Source organism: Anomaloglossus baeobatrachus, chromosome 2 (genome assembly GCF_048569485.1).
Source record: "Anomaloglossus baeobatrachus isolate aAnoBae1 chromosome 2, aAnoBae1.hap1, whole genome shotgun sequence".
NCBI classification, from domain to species: domain Eukaryota; kingdom Metazoa; phylum Chordata; class Amphibia; order Anura; family Aromobatidae; genus Anomaloglossus; species Anomaloglossus baeobatrachus.
In genome coordinates this window covers 119,259,504-119,282,072 of record NC_134354.1, presented here as the reverse complement: position 1 = coordinate 119,282,072, position 22,569 = coordinate 119,259,504, and the positions used below count along the sequence as shown (strand labels likewise).

General features: G+C 51.7%; 1 protein-coding gene across 3 annotated transcripts in view; it reads left to right on the top strand.

Moving 5' to 3' along the window:
• RAP1GAP2 (RAP1 GTPase activating protein 2) overlaps nt 1-22,569 on the top strand; it is a 1,154,914-nt gene that overhangs the window by 337,317 nt on the left and 795,028 nt on the right. The window lies entirely within an intron of this gene.

The window sequence follows — 22,569 nt, the reverse complement described above, 5'->3', positions numbered from 1 at the left end:
CTTGGTTTACTATCTGGACTCTGTGTGACTTTATTCAAAATAGTGAGTATACCGATATCCTCCGGTCCAGCCCTGCAGACTGCGTCCCAGCACTCTACCTAACCTGGGCCCCAGGACAACACCTCCCCTACCCATGGAGGGGATACCATCCTGCTGCCCCACTCCATCAGCCACGGGCACCCCATACCAAGGCATCACTGACAAACTCACTCCTGTAAATACCCCCTTTTCTCAGTTGTGGGCGACGGACTGCTGCGCGAGCCACGGATCCAGCTGCCACTCGAGCCACAGCAACCACCCGGATCCGAGCATCCCGAACAGCCCCCCCCTGCCGTGGTCTGTCCCCCGCCCGCAACAGATGCAGTGTTTCAGCAGAATAAATGCCGATTTCATGCGCTATGGATGCTGTCACTCCCATAGACAAATTGGGAGCTTGTCACGCTCCCGCCATCATGGCATTGCTCCTTACCCACTGATCCATTCTCACGGTATCACTCCTTACCCACTGATCCAGTCTCACCATCACTGTTTCACTCCTTACCCACTGATCCGGTCCACATACCCACTGATCCGGTCCCTGACCTGGTCCCAGAGTGCCAATCTCCCAGGAAGTGTTTCTACTGCGGAGATGGTACACATCTGCTTCGCTCTTGCCCTGAGAGACCAGGAAGACCCCAAGTCCAAGGGATGGTGGGAACCGCCACCCTTGGTATCGGAACCCTCTCAGTCCCTGTTACACAGACTGTCCAGGTAACGACTGAGAAGACCCGGTTCACGGCAGAGGCTCACATTGATTCGGGGGCAGCAGGCAACTTCATCCAACAAGCTACAGTGGACCGATATCGGATACCTGTCATCCCGCTTACTAAACCCCTCAGGTTCGCCTCCGTGGACGGAAAACCCTTATACAAACCTGTCTTGTATATAACCGAACCCGTAAGATTCCGTGTTGGCGCTCTGCATACTGAAACGATGGCTCTATATGTAATCGCGAGAATGGCCCACGCGCTCCTGCTGGGTCTTCCCTGGTTACGACTTCACGATCCAAACATCAGTTGGCGCTCTGGCGCAATCACTCGCTGGGGTCCTTTGTGCCACGACACCTGTCTGCAGCCCATTCCTCAGCCCTGGGCACCGGAGTCTGTCATGCCGCAGGAACAACAAGAAGAGACGATGCAGCCTAGCGTCGTTCCACCATCTTTGGCCCTAGAGTCTTTTATGCCCCTGGATCCAGTAGATGAGACAACTCAGTCCGGCCCCAGTCCTGATGAAGTCGTTGTGGTGACTACGTCCCCCCTGGCACAGGTTCCTCCTGGGAAGTCCTTCGTCACGGAGTCCGACAGAACCGAGGTCCTTCGGTGGGGGCATTCTTCTGAGACAACCGAACACGCCACTCAGGAGGACACCCTGAGCGCTATTGGTCGGGCCCATTGGTGGCCGTCTCTTCCTCAGGATGTCGCCTCCTTTGTCTCTGCTTATCCGTCCTGTGCCCAGTCTGGGACACCCGAGCCGGTCGTCCTCGATTCCCTCTCTTCTACTACCTGTGCTCCTCTTCTTTCTGTCGCCACTGACAAGGGTTATCTGGTAAGGGGTATCGTGGCCATGAAAACGGTACGGGGTAGGCGGTCCTTCCCTGTTGATGGAGTGATTCGTGGCCCAGAGGCCCGGTCCGAGGTACCCCGGGGGTACTTGGCGGGAGGGGGGAGGCGTAAAAGGGGGGGCAATGTCACGCTCCCGCCATCACGGCACCGCTCCTTACCCACTGATCCAGTCTCACGGTATCACTCCTTACCCACTGATCCAGTCTCACCGTCACGGTATCACTCCTTACCCTCTGATCTGGTCCACGTGCTCACCGGTCACGGCTGCCGCTCCCGCTCGTGCTCCCCTGCGTCCTGCTCCCTTGTGCCTGACTCTGAGTGGTCTGACTCTGAGTTGTCTGGCTCTGATTCTGAGGCCCATGCATGTGTATAGGGCGGGGCAGCCCTCAGCACGATATGACATGATACTGGGACAGGGTATATAAGGTTTCCCTTTCCATGTGGGCGGCGCCTGAGCAACGTGTTCCTTGAGCTAGATGTCAGGTCTCTCTGTGCATTGCATCCCAATTAACCCTGTGTCTTCCGCAGAGCCCGTCTGCCATCCTGACCTGGTCCCAGAGTGCCGATCTCCCAGGAAGTGTCCCGGTGACCGTGTGCTGAGGATTCCGTCATCTCCAGTCAGTCTGAACACATCACCTGGACTTGGCCCAGCGACCTCAACCTTCACGCCCAGCTGGACCCACATCCTGTCTGTTGTTCCAATCCAGTGAATCCACATCCCGGACGTTACAGAGCTGCATCCAAAGCGCACAAAAGAATTGACATGCTGCATTTTTGAACACACGGATTTGGGTAAAAATGTTTGCATCCAAATCCCTGCATTCAAAAAAGCATTGTGTGCAAGGATTATGCACAATCTTCATAGATTGTGCTGGGGACGCACAATGAAATTACGCAACGTGCGCACATGCCCTAAGGCCTCTTTCACGCGTCAGTGATTCTGATACGTATGTTGCAGTTTTTATACATACCAGAGTCATGGACATACACAGACCCATTAAAATCAATGGACCTGTGCACACATCAGTGATTTCTCGCTGACTGTGTCTCCATGCGGTGTATACGTGTGTCCGTGATTTCCGCACGAAGACAAGTCCGTTTTTTTCTGGCATCACTGATGTCCCACAGACTACACTATGGTGTGAGCAGCTCTCTGCTGCTTCCAGCCCGGCTAATTATGCTCATGAATATTCATTTATGCACCGCACAGCTGACCCAAAAGTAGCTGCAGAGGGGAGACAGCAGTGGCTAGACACAGGAGAGCCGGAGATTCAGCATCACGGACAGCAGGAGCGGGGACAGGTGAGTTTGGAGTACCTGATCTCCATGTGCTATCATGGATCACGGAGAGCATGGAGAACACACGTGTGCCGTAAAATCATGGCACGCAGAGGGACATATGTGTTTTTAACATGTCAATGAAAATCATCTGTGTTTACATGTCCTGTAGTTATGCATTAGAAACAATTCAGCTGCAATCTGTGGGGAAAAAAAGTTCCGCAAACACAACTTTCTTATCTGTTCTTACATAATTGATTTTAGCTGGATCTGTTTCTTCTTACATTGGAGTCTATAGAATATGGATCTGTTAACTGATTGCTATTTAGTCATCCATATTCCTTGCATTTGCAAAGGATCTGTTTTTTGCTTAGTGGATGAGGGTATTTTTCTGCAAGGCATTAGAGGACCTTGGGTATTCATCGTTACGACCAGACATATAATGACAGTTATAGCTAGTTAGTTGCTAGTGGTCATAACCATGGATACCGAATATCCTACAATACCCTGCACATGAGGTAAGTGACATAGTGCATCAGGAGAACTATACTACATTTGTAATTTGAGGTCTTTGCTAATATTATTATTACCCTACTACATATTGGGATAGGATCTTGGAGATGGGAATACCCCTTAAAGTTCTACTCTCCCCAAACTCATGGGATAACTCGATATAGTATTCCCCAAGCCCTGCTCCCACACTTGTTAGTACAGCTTAGGCCCCTTCACATGTCCGAATAAAACTCAACTGTATTACACTGATAGCAAGGTCATCGGTGTTTTCCATCAGTGTATCATCAGTGTGTCATCTCTTTTTTATCAGGTATGAATAAAAAAAAGAATTCAATTCCAAAGCTTTGTCTATAGTTTGTAAAGTTAAACATGGATGGCACACGGATGCCATCCATGTGCTGTACGTGTTTTTCATGGACAATAGACTTTTATTGGCCCTTGTCATCCGTGCTACCTGAAAAAAAACCAGACATGTCTCCTTGTGGTTCACACAGACGCATGGTCCATATGAAAACAAGCGCATGTAAAGATCACCACAGGTTATAATGGGTATGTGTGGTATTTGTGAAAGAACCGGATACCGCACGTACTGGAAACACAGACATGAGAGCAGTCCCATGAGTTATAATGGGTAAGTGTGGTATTCATGAAAAAAATGGAAGCCTCACTTACAAGTAAGGCTAGGTCCACATTTCCGTTGTTTATGATCAGTCACAATCCGCCGCTCTTATAAACAATGCAATCCGTTTGGCGGATTCCGTTGTTCCCATAGACTTGTATGAGCGGCGGATTGTGACTGATGATGCTGCGTTGCATCCGCCGCCCGACTGATCAGTTGTGGAACGACTGACTGTCGGGCGGCAGGAACGCAGCATGTAGCGTTCTTTGAGCAGCAGAATCCTTTTGATTCCGCTGCGCATGCTCTCTCTCGGCGGCCGAACGATCAGCTGATCGCCCGGCAGCCGCCTTCTGTGAGCGATCAGCTGATCGCCCGGCAGCCGCCTTCTGTGAGCGATCAGCTGATCACCCTGCGGCCGCCTCCTGTGAGTGATCAGCTGATCACCTGGCGGCCGGCTTCTGTGAGCGATCAGCTGATTGCTCTCTCTCTCACGTTTTACAACGGAATCCGACAATGATTTCTATTCTTGTAATCCGTTGTACAACGCATCAGTCACAAGCATCAAGCAACGCATGTGACTGATGCAAAACAACGGAAATGTGAACCTAGCCTAACACTTACTTGTGAAAGTGGCCTTAGGCCTTTTTCAGATGTCCATGTTTCCAGTACAGGTAGCATCTGTTTTTTTATGGATACCACACTTACCCATAACCTAGGAGACTGCTCACATGTCCATTTTTAACTGGCAGCACACACGGATATTACTGCGATGACGTATGGATACAAAACACTGATGACCCTGTATTTTTTTATAGGGATGTGTGATGGAGACCTCAGGTAGCTAAGCCCTGACAAAAGATCCTCTGGAACTCCACAAACTCCAGTGCATTTGTGCTGCCCCCATGCCTGCAGCTGCCGCTGCTTGGGTCCGGACCCGCTGTGTGTGTCTGTGGCTCGAGGGATTCTCCGGACCCGGGGGTCACACGGACACGCCGAATAAAAAGGGGGGACGTAGATGTACGGGCTTGGCCATATTAAGTTTGTGACACCACCCACGGTGTGTGGTGAAGTGGGACACCACCGCTGCTGTTGTAGGGCACCCGGGGGAGATGTAGTGGCAGCTGGATGTTAACCCCTCCGTGGGTAAGGATGGTTGCCCTGGGACCCAGTGTCTTTGTGCAGGGTATAGCGATGGCAAGGGTCGGTGTGCCCGGACGTGCGAGGGGATGTTTGGTTACTCACAGCAAATGAATCACGCGAGTCTTTTGGTAAACCAAGGTGCTGGTGGCCGGCCACCGCGGCCGGTTGCATTCAGGTCCCCCACCTGGGCTGGTGGTCGCTGTCCTTTTTCCTCTGCACTTGTTTTGTGTATGGTGGACTGCCTGGTCTGGAACTCAGGAGTCCACTCCCGGCTGGCTGTGGCCTACGGAGCCATGCCCCCAGAAACTGGCCCGTGGGATCTTTGGACCCTGGCGGTGGCCTTATCCCTATCGGTGGGAAGTTGTCTTCTTTAGGGTCTTTAGGTGGGACAGGACCTATAATCCTGCCCTCAATCGGTTAATTAGCTAGGCCGCTGGTTTCGGTTCTGGCTTCAGGGTCCGAGTACCCCCTCTGTGCTACGGTTTCCGGGTCAGTTCTCCGTGTCGGTACCGGCGGTCTACAACCCTGTCCCAGTGCACCTCGGATCTGCCGAGCCGTCTTCCCGTCTCCTGCTGACGGAGACCACCATCTGCCACCTAGCCAAAGGCACCAGGGCTCCAACCCTGGCACCGTTCAATTTCAGCTTCTCCTCCTGCTGGGACTACACCTAGCCACCAGCTCCCCTCCTCTCAACTTGAACTCTCGATTAGACTCTCTGCTTAACTAACTGTTTTCCCGCCCCGGGCTGTCTAGACCCCTGGGTGGGCGTGTCCAAATGCCTGGTCCCCCCCACTGGTGTGCCTGTCTTTCCCTAAGGGGGGGTGACTACGGTTTCAGGTCGGCTGTGTGTTACCTAGGTGAGGGAAGGTGTTATGCAGGGGCCTATTTGTGACTACCTGGTTTTGCCAGGGCGTTACACATTCTCTATGGGAAGTGGTGAATTATCCATGATCAGGCACCTCTGGCAGTGGCTTATGTGCTGGAAGAACTAAGGATCGGGAATGTTTAAATCCAACAAGCCTTTTCCTTCTTTTCCCTGACATCTGGGATCAGGGGGGAGTTTCAACATTTTGGGACATATTAGATGGGCTTCCAGTCCTGCCAAAATTTGTGGCTTTGGTCAATACTTGTCATCTAATGTTTTTCATAAAAAATAAATAAATATAGTTAGTTTTTTACAACATACACCTTAGGACACACCTTGAAAGTGAAAAACTCCTTTAAATTATATGTTCACAAAGTTTTTCTTTAAAACGAGGATACAAGAGCAGATCCAGCACCTAAAGTTACAATGAAAAGGCATCAAAGGCTTCCTACTGATCTCAAAGATAAAGAACATCCATAGTGCAGATGGTGCTGGTATTTTTGCAAACAACAAGCAACATGTTAATTCCAGAGCGGTCTCTTTCTAAAAAAAAAAAATGCTCCATATTAAGCCACTAAGAGGCAGGAAAAATGCCCCTTTGCAAACAAAGTATCCAAAAACATCAGTACAAAGCACCAAAAAGTGTTTTTGATTTTTCTTGCAGTTCAAAAAAACCCCATAAAATAATGGGAACGTATATTGATAGGGATTAGAGAGTTATTGTTGCACTTCAGAAAGGTGTCAGTAGGTGGCGGTGTAAGCCTAAAATACCGTAACTGAAATAAGACCGCTAAACTCTGACATAGAACCAAGGAAGAGCTACAGACCTGTAGACACATTATCAGACAGATTATGTTACCAAAAATCCATGTGCCTCGACACATTAACATGCATGAGAAAGTGATGGCATACTATGATAACGGTGTTCAGTGGGTTTTGTGTATAAACACTAGGATGGGTATTCTCAATGAAGCGCAATGTCACATCTAGTATTAGATTAGGTTTGTGTATTTGGCATCTTTTCCAGGCAGCTTCCACATGACTACAGCCTGCAAAACACCTAATAAAAGAACATAATGCACAGCAATGTGAAAATTCCTTTCATACCGCTGAGGTTTTACAGAACAGAAAGAGGGACCAGCTATGGGGAGCATATAGCGCAAAAAGTTACCACAAAGAATAATAGCTTTTTTTTATTTTTTTAGGCTCCACCTAGAAGCCTCTACAGAAAAAAAGCACAAAAAGTCCCAAACTGCAAAGTTCAGCAATATAGACGCACAGTCAACGGCCTAAAGGCCCCTTTACACGCAACTACATCGCTAACGAGATGTCGTTGGGGGCCACGGAATTCGTGACGCACATCCGGCCTCATTAGTGACGTTGTTGCGTGTGAAACGCATGAACGAACGTTAACGATCCAAATTACTTACCTAATCGTTGATCGTTGACGCGTCGTTCCTTTCCCGATTATCGTTGCTGTTGCAGGACACAGGTTGTTCGTCGTTCCCGAGGCAGCACACATCGCTATGTGTGACACCGCAGGAACGAGGAACATCACTGTACCTGCGGCCGCCTGCAATGAGGAAGGAAGAAGGTGGGCGGGATGTTCGTCCCGCTCATCTCTACCCCTCCGCTTCTATTGGGCGGGCGCTTAGTGACGCCGCTGTGACGCCACACGAATCGCTCCCTTAGAAAGGAGGCGGTTCGCCGGCCACAGTGATGTCACTAGGCAGGTAAGTACGTGTGACGGGTCCTAGCGATGTTGTGCGCCACGGGCAGCGATTTGCCCGTGACGCACAAACGACGGGGGCGGGTACGCTCACTAGCGATATCGATAGCGATATCGCTGCGTGTAAAGTGCCGTTAAATGTCCAAGCAAAGTAGATGTGATTTCATGAAAACTGCCTGGACCGCTGCTGAACTCTGCAGTTTTGGTGTTTTTTTTCCTCTATAGGCCTCTATATAGAGCTTGGAAAATAAAAACCCATGCAAAAAAAAATTTTGTTGCATTTTTAAGTGCAGAATCAATGCTTTCCTGTAACATTACCAAATCATTATAAACGCTTCAAATCTGCACTAAAAATGCATCAAACAAGATGGAAAAATGCATTAAAAAAGCAACAAATGCAATAAGAGAAGATTGCTATTGAGTTGTGCAGGAAAAAAAGGTGTTGAAAAAATGAACATGTGAACACGTCCTCAGAATTACATTTTTATTACTTTTTTATGGATTTACTGAAGAATCAAAATCAATCACACCATTTTTGTTTATGCCATTCACTGATCATCACAATAATCTGATCACTGTTTTGTACAAGTTGTTATGATTACAGGACGACAAAAATGTCCATGTTATTTGCTGATTTGTGATGTATTTTATTTTTTTTTAAAAAAAAAAAATATCATTAAATTGACATTATTGTTATTTTTTTAGCAGTTTTAGAAAACGAAAAACTCTGACTTTTATTTTCCGTCTAGAGTACACGGACATAGAAATACACTGCTATGTACAATGTATCTCTATGTATCAGTATAATTTGTCTGTGGGTTCAGAGCCTCCACTGCAGATTCAGTTATAGAAAATCCTCCCCATCTTGTCAAAGCAGTTCAGGCTATGGCTCATGGCTTCAGCTGATGCCTGCAATGATACATGTTGTGGGTTCTATTCCCAGGTAGATCAGTTCACAAGAAAAGAAGAGAATTATTTATGTAATGTAAGTGTGTGCAGAGCAGCAATGCTGGCTTCCAAGAATGAGTAAACAGGGAGCAATGAAAATGTTGGAGATAAGACATAACAGAGAAAGTCATGATAAAGCCTATCCATTCAGGGACAGCCATCTCACCCTCTCAAGTTGTCACAAACCACCGGGGGGGTCACTCAGAAATCCCCCGCGCTGGCTACCAGTACGTCACAATCGGGGGGTAACAAGTGGGGGTCACCCCTACTTTATACCTCCCGACCGACAGACAGAGCACGTGACGCGCTCTCTAGCGCCCCTCTTATAGTCAGGCCAATTATGGAATTGCCCGACAATAAGCAAGGAGGCCGCTATACTACTTATGCCGATTATTGAAGGGTCCCCGGTGAGAGTAGGGTATATATTCCCCCGACCTCCGCGGGCGGAATATATAATATCTTCCCGAATCTCACTGGCCTCCCCACAATAATCCTTGGCACAACTCGCTGCCACCAACCGCTTCACGGTAACTATTAGCCGAACACACAGACGTGGGATTCAAGATCGAGATAACAGAACAGCCCAAGATTAATTATATAATTTAATCGCCTAAAGCACACTAGAAACTACAATATATACAATAGGGAATCTACAGAATATACAGTTATGTCAGAGTACAGTTACAATCAAAGCATGGGTTACAAACAGGCATACACAGTTCCAGCAGTTACCTTGTTGTGTCTGGCCACAGGGGGGCGCTGTACCCAGGTTTCTAGGATCCTTCCCACAGATGTTTCCTACACGTGCCCCCAGCGAAAAGAACGCTGGAAAATGGCCGAAGTAGGGTTATCAACCTGGGCAAATCCAGGTCCCCTCCTACCTTAGTGACCTCACGGGGAAGCACTGCCACTCCCCCTGCATGGATCAGAATTATCCAGAAAAGGGGATTGTGGCCATAACTTTGCCTGGGAGCGTCGTAGACGGACGTCAACGCTCTCATTGTGACAGTTATGAATTTAGCTACAGAACGAGGGGACTCATGACCTGTCTGCCAGTTCCCCATTGGCTGATATCACGCCTGGGGCATTTCCCAATGTCCTGCTCCCATAAAAAGGGTGTGCTAGCATCGTCTGCATGCGGAGACACCATTTTTATGGTTGCCATATTTATCGGAAATATGGCTTGCGAGATATGAACCATTTTTTACTGGAGTCGTTCTGTCTGGCTACTTCCATAGCCTTGCTAACTAGCTAGCAGCCCCCACTACAGGGTCACGGCAGGGAGTCATCCTGTGTCCATTGTTCTCACATCACCTAATTTCCATATCACAGGACATGGCCCTGGGGCCTTCACAGATGCTGGACATCTGAGGACAAGAAGGGGGGGGGGCACTGCCAGGGAGTGATGAGAGCGATTATGACTCCCAGTCATAATTCCTCTTCATATCCCAGGATTTGCCTCACACCTCCCCCCTTTTGAGGGCGCTAGGGGGCAGCACACTCCGGTGTTCCCCCGTGCGCCCGTCCGCGACCTCTCCTTGTCGGGACAGCCCGTCTGCGTTACCGTGGTCACGGCCCCTTTTGTGGCGAATGGTGAAGTTGTATTGCTGGAGCGCAAGGCTCCATCGCAACAATCGCCCATTCGTCCCAGAGACGGTGTGCAACCAGCTGAGGGGATTGTGGTCCGTCTCCACGATGAAGTGGCGCCCGTATAGATAGGGTTGCAGACGCTGCAGGGCCCACACTATGGCCAGGCACTCCTTCTCCATCGTGGAATAGGCAACTTCCCTTGGTAACAGCTTCCTGCTCAGGTACAAGACTGGGTGCTCTTGGCTCGCAGAGTCCACCTGGCTGAGCACCGCACCGAGGCCGAAGTCACTGGCGTCGGTCTGTACTACAAACGGCCGCGTGAAGTCGGCTGCCTGTAGCACGGGCGGGCTGGACAGGGCGTCCTTTAGGGCCCGGAAGGCTGTCTCGCAGTCCATTGTCCAATCGACTGCAGAGGGCAGCTTCTTCTTGGTGAGGTCCGTCAAGGGCTTTGCCAGGCTACTATAGCGTGGAACAAACCTCCTATAGTACCCGGCGGTCCCTAAGAAGGACATCACCTGCTTCTTGGTCCTGGGGGTGGGCCAGGATGCGATGGCCTCCACCTTCTCAGGCTCGGGCTTCAGTGTTCTCCCGCCTACCCGGTGACCGAGGTACTGGACCTCGCTCATGGCCAGCTGACACTTTCCCGGCTTGATGGTCAAACCTGCCCGGTGGATCCGCCTGAGCACCTGTGCTAGATGCTCTAGGTGGTCCTCCCAGGTGGGACTGAAGACGGCAATGTCATCCAGGTACGCGGCCGCGTACCCTTCAAGTCCCTTGAGCAGGGTGTTGACCATCCGCTGGAAAGTGGCAGGGGCATTCCTCATCCCGAATGGCATCACCGTGGACTCGTACAGTCCAAATGGGGTAATAAAGGCAGAGCGTTCCCTGGCCTTGCGAGTCAGGGGGATCTGCCAATATCCCCGGCTCAGATCCATGATGGTCAGGTACTGAGCCCCGGCCAACTGATCGAGCAGGTCATCGATGCGTGGCATTGGGTACGCATCGGCGACCGTGACCGCATTGAGCCCCCTGTAGTCCACGCAGAACCGAGTGGTTCGGTCCTTCTTAGGGACGAGGACTACAGGCGAGGCCCAAGCGCTGTTGGATGCCTGGATCACCCCCAGGTTCAGCATCTCGTCAATCTCCTGGCGCATGTGTTGCTGCACCTCCAGGGAGACCCGATATGCTGAACGCCGGATCGGGGGATGATCCCCAGTGTCCACGTGATGGACAGCCAAGTCAGTCCTTCCGGGCTGGTTGGTAAACAACCCCCGGAAGGGGTGTAGGGTGGCCCACAGCTGGGACCGTTGGTCCTCCAAGAGCTGGTGGCCAACCTCCACATCCTCAATGGATCCGCCTGCCCTAACCTGGGCTAGCATATCCAAGAGGGTTTCCGCTTCTCCCTCCTCGGGCAGGTTGCACACGGGGAGCGCACATGCCTCCCGCTCATGATGTGCCTTCATCATGTTCACATGGAAGGGCTTCCGCCTTCCACGGGCAGGGTCCAGGGTGACCAGGTACGTCACAGGGTTGAGCTGCTGGTACACGAGGTATGGGCCTTCCCAGGCTGCCTGAAGCTTGTCCTGTGGTACGGGGACCAGTACCCACACCTCTTGACCCACTTGGTAGGTCCTCTCACAAGCGTTCTGGTCGTACCAACGCTTCTGATCGGCCTGGGCTTGAGCCATATTGTCGTGTACCAGTTGCGTCAAGGCCTGCATTTTGTCCCGGAAGCGCATGACATACTCGATAACCGACACTCCAGGGGTGGCCAAATCCCCTTCCCAAGCCTCTTTCACCAGAGCCAGGGGGCCCCGCACACGTCGCCCGTACAGGAGCTCAAACGGTGAGAATCCTGTTGAGGCCTGTGGAACCTCCCGGTAAGCAAATAACAGGTGTGGGAGATACCGCTCCCAGTCACGCCCATGGGAGTCGACCAACATCTTAAGCATCTGCTTTAAGGTGCCATTGAACCGCTCGCACAGGCCATTAGTCTGTGGATGGTACGGGCTGGCCACCAGATGTCGCACCTGGACTTGCTTACAGAGGGCCTCCATCAGCTGGGACATGAATTGGGTCCCCCGGTCAGTGAGCATTTCCTGGGGAAAACCCACTCGGGAGAAAATCTCCAGCAATGCGGTGGCCACCTTGTCAGCCCGAATGGACGACAAGGCCACTGCTTCTGGGTACCGGGTGGCATAGTCCACTACCGTCAGTATGAAGCGTTTCCCGGAGCTGCTGGGGATGGCCAGCGGGCCGACCAGATCCACAGCCACCCTCCTGAAAGGCTCATCGACGATTGGCAGAGATACCAGTGGGGCTTTGGGGTGTGGCCCCGCCTTCCCCACTCTCTGACAGGTTTCACACGAACGGCAGTAGGCAGCCACATCGGCCCCCATTTTTGGCCAGTAGAAATGCTGGTTTAACCTGGCCTTGGTCTTAGCGATCCCTAGGTGTCCGGCCATCGGAATCTCATGTGCGATCCGCAACAACTCCGTCCGGAACGGATAGGGTACCACCAACTGTCGGTCCCTGGGCCACGCCTCCGGTGAACCCTGCTGGACCGTGGCCCGGTACAGCCGTCCTTGGTCCCAGACCACTCGCTCCGGGTCCGAGTCCGAGGGAGGCTGTGCCGCCTGCTCCTTAAGAGCTTTCAGGCTGTCGTCAGCCTCTAACGCTGCCTGAAACCCCTGACTAGATGTGGCCAGAATCGACGAGACTGTCACATCTTCAGTCAGTACCCCGGGACCTGTGTCCTGGCCTCCACCTGACTCGGCTGCCACTTGGTCAGAAGGGGAAGAGCTATCGGACCTCCGGGAGGCCCCTTGGCTTCCAGCACTCCCACTGCGGGTGACAGCGGCCACAGCCGCTGCGACCGTGGGTCGTGCCTGCTCCTCCTCCGTTCCTGACCAAGTCGCCGGTTCAGGCAGACCTACCTGGCTTCCTGACACCCCGGTTGTGGGGGAACCATGCACCGAGATCTTACCTGGGAGCACTTCCGCTCCTGGACCGGCCCCAATCTCACCTGCCTGTTCCCCTCCTGCAGCAACAGAACCCCGCTGTGAAATCTCTGGGGACCCCACATTTGCTGTGGTAGCCCCCACCCCACACACTGGTCCTCCCCCTGCAGCACCCTGCTCTCTGCTTATCCCTGCAGAGGGCAGCAGATCCCAGCTCACAGGCTGGTTACTTGTAGAGGCATTGTCACACCTTTCTCTGACCCCCTCCCCCCCTGTCACAGCTGCAGCTGTGTGTGTGTCTATGGTGTCTGTGCAAGCAGAAATATCAGAGTTCACTCCCTCCTCCCTTACATCATTCATAGATAACACATTAACATTGTCAGGAGTCATGTCCGTACTGGCTGAAGGTTCAGCCCTTGGTGGGGGCCCAAACTGGGAGGTTATCTGCCCCAAATCTGTCCCAAGTAGCACGTTTGCAGGGATCCGATCAGTTACCCCCACCTCCCTCACCCCTCGCCCTGCGCCCCAGTCCACATAAACGTCAGCAACAGGCAGCGCCGGGTCAATGCCTCCAATCCCGGAGACAGCGAGGGTTTTTCCAGGGATCAAGTCTTGGGGGGACACCATCTCAGGCCGCACCAGAGTCACCACCGAGGCGCTGTCTCGCAGTCCTATGGTCACAGACCGGCCGACGGTGACAGGTTGGAAGCTGTCCAGGGACCTACCACCACCCCCACCCACACAATACACCTTGGGCGGCCCTTGGGACGGGGACGGAGCCGGGGCCTTGGGACGCTGAGGGCACATGGCCTTGAAGTGTCCCGGTAGGTTGCACTGGTGGCACCGTCTTGGTTCTGCCACGGGCCTGGAGAGGGGAGTTGAGGGGGGCACCCCCTGCAGTCTAGGGGCAGGTGGGGCCGTCGCAGAGTTCATCTTACCCCCTCTCCAGGTGCTGCTGGTGGCTACTCTCCTGGCTTCAGGAGCCCGATTGTTGGTGTAGTCATCGGCCAGGGCAGCTGTAGCCGTGGACCCCTTTGGCTTCTGGTCTCGGATGAACTGGCGGAGATCCTCAGGGCAGTTCCACAAGAGTTGCTCTGTGATGACCAAGTCCAGGATCTCTGGCCCGGTGGAAAGCTGCAGGCCTTGGGTCCAGTGGTCGGCAGCTCGGGCAAGTGCCCGCCGGTGGTCAGCCCAGGAGTCCTTTGGTCCCTTCTGCAGGGTCCGGAACTTCTTGCGGTAGGACTCCGGAGTGAGGTTGTACTGTTGGATCAGGGCCCGCTTGATGGTGTCGTAGCCCTGATCTGCCTCAGCAGGCAAGTCCCCAAGGATATCCAGGGCCTTACCCCTTAAACGGGGGGTCAGGTATTTGGCCCACTGGTCCTTGTTCAGATGGTGCTGCAAGCAAGTCCGTTCAAAAGCAGTCAAGAAAGAGTCCAAGTCTCCATCCTTCTCCAGCACTGGGAAGTCCTCAACACGGACCTTTGGAAGTTTGGTGTCTTGAAGGTCACGTGCGGCTGATGAGGGCCGGAGCTGAGCTAGCTGCAGCTGGTAGTCACGCTCTGCCTGGCGCTCTTCACGCGCTGCCTGCCGCTCCGCAGCCTCAGCCTCACGCGCTGCTTGCCGCTCTGCCTGCCGCTCCGCAGCCTCAGCCTCACACGCTGCCCTGCGCTCTGCCAGGAGTGCCTGGTAGCCCTCCCGGTCTCCAGCCTGGAGTAGGGCCATAGCCATTTGAAGAAGGCTATCCGAGCCTCCCAGGCTCGGTGGAATGGCACGTGGTGCTCTGCGGCCCGCTGCGGAGCCTGGTGATTCACTGTCCATTGCAGAGCGGAGGGCTGGCATCTGGCTCGTTGAGGAACCTTGGGCGAGCTCCTCCTCATCTTGTCCAGCAGTGCCAGGTTGTGCAATGTCCTCGGCAGAACGGTTTTCTGGCGTCGAGCTCCTGGAGGGCTCGTGGACAACCTCCTCATCGTCTCTGGCCTGAGCATCGGCCATTCCTTTGGCTTTGCTCCTGGTGCTATCAGCCATTGTTGCAGACTTTGGTCACTGACACAGAACTGACACCTGATGCCTCCACACACCTTACAGTATCTGCACTCTGACACTCTAGTGTTGAGCTGGTCTGAAGACCCCAGCAGCCACAGCTGCTGCAGGCAGTCTTTAGTGTCTGGGAGTATGGGTCTCACACTCACACACACTATTATCTCGATCCCACCGCTATGCCACCAATATGTCACAAACCACCGGGGGGGTCACTCAGAAATCCCCCGCGCTGGCTACCAGTACGTCACAATCGGGGGGTAACAAGTGGGGGTCACCCCTACTTTATACCTCCCGACCGACAGACAGAGCACGTGACGCGCTCTCTAGCGCCCCTCTTATAGTCAGGCCAATTATGGAATTGCCCGACAATAAGCAAGGAGGCCGCTATACTACTTATGCCGATTATTGAAGGGTCCCCGGTGAGAGTAGGGTATATATTCCCCCGACCTCCGCGGGCGGAATATATAATATCTTCCCGAATCTCACTGGCCTCCCCACAATAATCCTTGGCACAACTCGCTGCCACCAACCGCTTCACGGTAACTATTAGCCGAACACACAGACGTGGGATTCAAGATCGAGATAACAGAACAGCCCAAGATTAATTATATAATTTAATCGCCTAAAGCACACTAGAAACTACAATATATACAATAGGGAATCTACAGAATATACAGTTATGTCAGAGTACAGTTACAATCAAAGCATGGGTTACAAACAGGCATACACAGTTCCAGCAGTTACCTTGTTGTGTCTGGCCACAGGGGGGCGCTGTACCCAGGTTTCTAGGATCCTTCCCACAGATGTTTCCTACACGTGCCCCCAGCGAAAAGAACGCTGGAAAATGGCCGAAGTAGGGTTATCAACCTGGGCAAATCCAGGTCCCCTCCTACCTTAGTGACCTCACGGGGAAGCACTGCCACTCCCCCTGCATGGATCAGAATTATCCAGAAAAGGGGATTGTGGCCATAACTTTGCCTGGGAGCGTCGTAGACGGACGTCAACGCTCTCATTGTGACAGTTATGAATTTAGCTACAGAACGAGGGGACTCATGACCTGTCTGCCAGTTCCCCATTGGCTGATATCACGCCTGGGGCATTTCCCAATGTCCTGCTCCCATAAAAAGGGTGTGCTAGCATCGTCTGCATGCGGAGACACCATTTTTATGGTTGCCATATTTATCGGAAATATGGCTTGCGAGATATGAACCATTTTTTACTGGAGTCGTTCTGTCTGGCTACTTCCATAGCCTTGCTAACTAGCTAGCAGCCCCCACTACAGGGTCACGGCAGGGAGTCATCCTGTGTCCATTGTTCTCACATCACCTAATTTCCATATCACAGGACATGGCCCTGGGGCCTTCACAGATGCTGGACATCTGAGGACAAGAAGGGGGGGGGGCACTGCCAGGGAGTGATGAGAGCGATTATGACTCCCAGTCATAATTCCTCTTCATATCCCAGGATTTGCCTCACACAAGTCAATTTACTAAATCCGGGACTATAGGGAATAGAGATGAGTGAACCGGTCGCGGTTCGGCTCGAGGTCGGTTCGCCGAACGGAGGTCCCATTCGAGTTCGGTTCGTCGAACGTTCGACGAACCGAACTCGAACTGCATAGGAAATAATGGCAGGCAACCACAAACACATAAAAACACCTAGAAAACACCCTCAAAGGTGTCCAAAAGGTGATAAACAACTCACAACACAAACACATGGGAAAGTGACAAGGACATATACTCATGCGAAAACAAAAGAGCAGGACAAGGAAAAAGAGGAGGACACACAGATATATGAGTATATGCAAGGAAACATCAATTCCATTATTGTGCAACTTGAGCCCTGCTCATTTTAGGCTTCCAATCTGGATAAATTGCCTGAGCTTGCCACGTACGCCTTGGGGATCTTGTCGTGTCCTGCAGCCAGCGTTCTCTCGGAACCTGTCTTCAGTGCTGCTGGGGGTCTGCTGGCAGATAAGTACACGTGTCTGTCCACTGACAATGTGGACATGGCTCTCAGAGGACTTTTCTTCCCCTGGGTCAGCCAGGGGACGGGAAAGACACGCGTATTTTTGAGAGTGCTTCATGCAAAGCATCTTTTTCTTTTTCAAAAGGGGGTCAACTGATGCCAGTCAAGTGGGGTGTGTGTGGCCCAATTAGTGGAAACGAGGAAGACTGTGGTTGGAGTCCCCTCGCTGTGTTTCTAAAAGAACCAAGATGAACAAGTCATGGCTCTCAGAGGACTTTTCTTCCCCTGGGTCATCCAGGGGACGGGAAAGACACGCGTATTTTTGAGAGTGCTTCATGCAAAGCATCTTTTTCTTTTTCAAAAGGGGGGTCAACTGATGCCAGTCAAGTGGGGTGTGTGTGGCCCAATTAGTGGCAACGAGGAAGACTGTGGTTGGAATCCCCTCGCTGTGTTTCTAAAAGAACCAAGATGAACAAGTCATGGCTCTCAGAGGACTTTTCTTCCCCTGGGTCATCCAGGGGACGGGAAAGACACACGTATTTTTAAGAGTGCTTCATGCAAAGCATCTTTTTCTTTTTCAAAAGGGGGGTCAACTGATGACAGTCAAGTGGGGTGTGTGTGGCCCAATTAGTGGCAACGAGGGAGACTGTGGTTGGGGTCCCCTCGCTGTGTTTTACATGATTTTCGAAGGGCATGACATGCCTAAGAGGTTGAGTTTCATCATCTGCAACTTGTTGGCAACAGAAAGGCTGCCTTTACACCCTTTTGAGACCGAGGATTTTCGAGACCTTATGCCCATTGCAGTGCCCCAAGAGCCGATGGCCAGTCGCCACTCCTTCTCCAAGAAAGGCGTGCCCGCGCTACCACAGCAGGTCGCACACAACCTCACCGATTCCTTGAGAAACTCTGTGTGTGACAGGGTGCATTTCACCACAGATACTTGGACCAGTAAGCATGGACAGGAGAGTTACATGTTGCTGACTGGGCACTGGGTAACTATGGTGAGAGATGGAGAAGGGTTTGCTGTACAAGTCTTGCCGTCCCCACGACTTGTGTGTCAATCCTTCCTCTGTATGTACAAGTTCCTCCACTGCTTCTGCCTCCTTAACCTCATGTGGGTCCTCCACCTCGGCCCAAACCCTGTGTGGTCAGGCCACCCTTCCTTGTAACTGCGACCAAGGAATCCCACACACCTCCTTACTATGCTGGCAGCAGAGCTCAAGGCCATCAGGGGGTCAAATGTTTACTTTGAAATATAGGGGAAATGTGAGACACCGCTGAGGAATTGTGGACGGTTAGCTCTGGAGAGTGAGACCGTGTTTCATCAATGGTTGTCTACACTCAACCAGCAGTCAGGGAAGGTCGGGTGCGCCAATGATGCAAACCAGTCTGCGACCCTTCTTCAGAGCAATGTGACACACGTGCCTTGTATGGCTCACGTGTTGAACCTGGTTGTCCAGCAATTTTTAAAACACTATCCCGGCCTACATGGCCTTCTGCAGAGGGCATGGTGTAATGCCTGCCTGGATCGACACACTCAGATGGGCTGTAAAGGATAGGCTAGAGGCAAGCCACTCACCAAGCTGGACACCCAGAACCCTGAAACCCTTTAACCCCTATACAGTGATTTGGAATTACACAGGGCCCAAGTTGATCAATACCTGTGGAAGGCTGCAGTTCCAGAGAATAGTAGTCATGCAGGGTCAAAAACATTAATTGAGGAAGAGGAACAGAATGGGATGGCCAGGACTTAATCAGAAAACAAGCAGAGGTGAAATGCGGATCAGCCAACGAGGTACATAAACAGCAAGCAGGAAAAGTAGTCAGGTAACAAGCACACAAACTCATAAAACTGAACTGGGGGTAACAGTAACAAGAGGTTCATAGCTTTGTCTGGCAGTGGTCTGCAGACAGGAGGGGCCTAAAAAAGGGTGTGGTGTCTTCCCATTGGTTGTAGCTGAATGATGGTACTTCATCTGTGAGATACCCACCACCTACATTCAGCTTGTGGTTCTGTATCTGTCAAGGTAACGCAACCCAGTGGGTGACCATAACCTGCGTCCACCTGCACCACAGGCATCGACTCCTTTCCCATCATCAGCACTATGCACGAAAGGAACACGTTGTCACCTGGCGACCGGAGTACACATTGATTGAGTGGACTACGTTGGTGACTTAACAGCCGTGTGCGGCAATGATGCAAACCTGTCTGCGGCCCTTCGTCAGGGCAATGTGACACACGTGCCTTGTGTGGCTCACGTGTTGAATCTGATTCTCCAGCAATTTTTAAAATACCATCCCGGCCTACATGGCCTTGTGCAGCGGGCACGCTGCTATGTGCTCACTTTCATCCTTCGCACCCAGCAGCTCATCAACTTTCATCGCTCCTGAAGTCTTAGGGTCTGGCGGTTAAACGCCGGAAATGCGATGTTCCGACACGCAGGAATTGGAATCTGCACATGTTTCAGCGTCTGTGGCAGCACCGCAGAGCCCTGCTGAAATACGGTATGACGTATACCCTGGGCTAACTTGATCCAGAGGTGGTGCAGATCACGCTGCTGGAGTGGTGTCAGATCAAGGACCTATGCACCCTTCTACACAGTTTACAAATATCGACGAAGATCTTTAGCACTGGCGATGCCATTCTCAGCGTGACAATTCTGGTCATCTACAAGATGGAGCACACTGTATGCATTATTCGGAGTCCGGTGTTGGTCCAAGAGGAAGGGGAGGAAGTACAGGAGGAGTCATATGCAGAAGGGATAATAAGATCTACAAGGTCCAGATGGTGAGCGGCACCTAGGCGGAAGTCAAGGGACGGTGGGGGAGAGGGATTAACAAGGGCGCATAGTATCAGCAAAAATTGTTGAGGAAGGTGCAGGAGCCCATGAAGAAATGGAGGACGAACTGGCGATGGGCATGGAAGACTCAGCAGATGAGTGAGAGCTTGCTCACATTTCGGTTGTGCGAGGTTGGGGGGAGAGGGCAGAGGAAGGAGGCACGATTCTCACCTCTCTGCCACCAACACACCAAGGACTTGGTCCTCCTGGATGCACAAGACACATGAGCGCCTTCTTGCTGCACTACCTACAACATGACCCTCGGATTGTACGAATTCGAAGTAATGCTAACTACTGGCTTGCCACACTGTTAGATCCCCGGTACAAGACAAAATTTGGCGAAATAATTCCTGCCATAGAAATGGACGCACGTATGCAGGAGTATCTGCAGAAGGTGGTACGGATTTTTAGATCTGCTTTTCCAGTAAACACCAGTGCTGCACAGAGTGAATCTCAACGCTTTGTCATGGATAGGAGGAAATGGTCTTTTACTTGTCCACATCTGAGGGACCGAGGGCTGGCTGCTGTGCTGAGATGGCATTGAGTACGGTGTCCCTGCAGAGTTGCACTTTTGGTCATATACCAAATGAGTTGAAAAAGGACAAATGCTGGTGGAAAGGGGAACAGGTGTGTTGGAAAGGGGAAAAAAGTTTGTGTCCATGGGTTTGGTGGTTAAGCAACAGTAACATTTGATGAAGAAACACCATCTGTTACAGTGGGACTGGCAGATTTGGATAAGGTGGTATATACTATGTTACCGCTATATAACGAAAATTAATAAGAAAAGAAAGAGAAAGGTATATATCCCCATCAGCAGTCAGTGTCCACCGTGCTCCCAGATGGAAAAGGAGAGGTTGGCAACTGGAAGGTTAGGTGGAGGATACAGATCTGTGTTGCTATGAAACTAATAGTTGCCTGAACCGAGTTAGACGACACTCGGATCTTGAGACTGGGAGCCCTGTTAGCGTCACAGGGTCCACACGCCCACCCAGCCCAGGAACTCCCTGTTAACATCACAGGGGCCATTCAGTACGCTGACCGTGTGCATTGGGGCCACACCTGTGGACAGCAGGCGCATCAGCAGCAGCAGGCCTGTTAATGCCACTGGGCTGCACAAGCAGGACTTGTAGGACAGGAGCTGGTCTTAACCGTTCTGCGTTACCAACTGTGGTGGCGGCCTGCATCGACGCCCTATCTCTGCCTACTTCTGGCCTAAAGCCACAATGGGTTCAACACATGGAGGTGTGCTCTTTCGGAGCATAATAGAAGACTGCGCACCTCCTTGTTGGCTCCAGCCCGTTTTATAACCTGGGTGTGCCCCAAACCAGGGTGGACCACAATGCACCTCCTGGAGACAAAAGCAGAGTGACACGTCATGAGTGGCATAACTAGCGTCCTATTTGGAACCGCAACTTCAATAATGACCTCATGGCTGCCACGACACAAACACCTCACCAGTCATCGTCTGACCATCAATAATGCGGTGACAAGTCATAGGGGTGGGCCTCTGCAAGCCATTTGGGAGTGGCCTGGCCACATCGTCAGGACACCTGATGCCCTGTGGTCTATATGGGCCCCCCCACATCAGGGGCAGGGCCAAAGAGTTCATTACCGGACCTAGTTTCTGATGCAGTAAGTGCCTGAGCATGGTCAGTTGCATGAAATAGAGTCTCTGAAAAAAGACTATCAGCTTTAGCATGGTGTCTAGGCACAAAACAGGACTTAGACCTGGCACGGAATGCAAGTACCTGTGCAAAGAGGCTTTTCACACTAAGTGTGGGAGCATGCGCTGTAGCCCGAAATGAAGACTTAGCCTCAGGAATGGCACAGTCAGGCTGAGCATACTCACTAGGCGAAACACTGTAGTTAGGCTGCGGCTGGGGTAAATCGGCACACGTATGCGCACTAGCTGCCTCTCCACACTTACACGTGGAGGAGAAATTGCTCTTCGGGTGTGGACTTGGAGATGCTGTCTATGAACAGAAGGAAAAGCTAAAGGAAGCCTCACTTTCTATCCCTCCAAATTATCAAATGCAGCAATGAATTTCCTGAGTTTGCTATAACATTAGCATAGCAAAATGTGCATGAGGGTGTCATGCAGAGGTGCTAGAAATAGCTTGGCACCAGTGGGACAATAATGAAATACAACATCCAGTTCTATGATGCCACTAAATGGCAGTATTTTGTGCTATCATTATAGCTTATTAAAAACAGAGCAGGAGGGTGTCCTGCACAGGTGCTGCACATAGATTTGCACCAGTGGGGCACTAATGGAGTACAACAGCCACTTCTTGTATGCCACTAAGTTTACTCAATTTTTGGTAGTATAATGTTTTAGTAAGTAACAATGTGTTTGAGTGTGCAATGCAGGCAGACGTGCTGCAAATATCTTTGCACTTGTGGGACGATACAGAAGTCCAACAGCCACGTTTAGGATGCCACTAAGTTCACTCACTGTTTGCTAGTATAATGGCTTAG